Genomic DNA, 872 nt, shown 5'->3' on the forward strand with positions numbered 1-872 from the left:
TGGTGTGACTTCCTCTTGTCCATTTTGTAAGTTATCTCTGTTTTGTTCTGTTGGTAATACTGCTGAGTTTTCACCGTTATGTTGAACCTCTGGTGTGCTATTTTCTGCATTTTCAGTTTCATTAAGATTATTCGCACCTTCACTGACTTGTTCAGATCCATTACCATTTGATGGAGATGTCACAGTTTCGTCAGGATTTACATTGGCATTGTCTTGGTTATTCTGTTGAGGTTCAGGCTCAGGTGTTACACTATCTTCAACATTATTAGCATTTGGTTCAGTAGATGGATTGTCTTGTGTATTATCTGGTATTCCAGTATTCTGAGCATTTTCAAGGTCTTGTATAGTAGCTCCTTCATCGGGGTTCGCAGTCACATCGAGAGATCCTGGCTCTGGTGTTAGATCAGGGTGTTCATTATTTGTCACATCTGAATTTACCGGTTCTACTTCGTCATTCCCAGGCTGAGTTGTAACTTGGTCATTGTATCCTTCCGAGACTTGTTCATTATTTCCTTCTGTGGCTTGCTCATTATTTTCTGAATTAACTTGTTCATTATTTCCTCCAGTAACTTGGTCATTATATCCTTCAGTGGCTTGTTCATTGTTATATCCTTCAGAGGCGTGTTCATTATTTCCTTCAGTGAGTTGTTCATTATTATATCCTTCAGTGACTTGTTCATTATTATATCCTTCCGTAACTTGTTCATTATATTATACTCCTGGTCGTAACTTTCATCCATTAACCTTCAGTTACTCTGTTCATTACTTATATTCCTTAATTTGTTCACCCTTTATCCCCTTCAGCCAGGCGATGCATATTATCCTGGATTACCCTGGTCAATTATATCGCTCACCGCGACTTCGCATTTTAT

This window comes from Diaphorina citri, unplaced genomic scaffold, assembly GCF_000475195.1.
Source record: "Diaphorina citri unplaced genomic scaffold, Diaci psyllid genome assembly version 1.1 scaffold95, whole genome shotgun sequence".
In the NCBI taxonomy this organism is placed as follows: Eukaryota; Metazoa; Arthropoda; class Insecta; order Hemiptera; family Psyllidae; genus Diaphorina; species Diaphorina citri.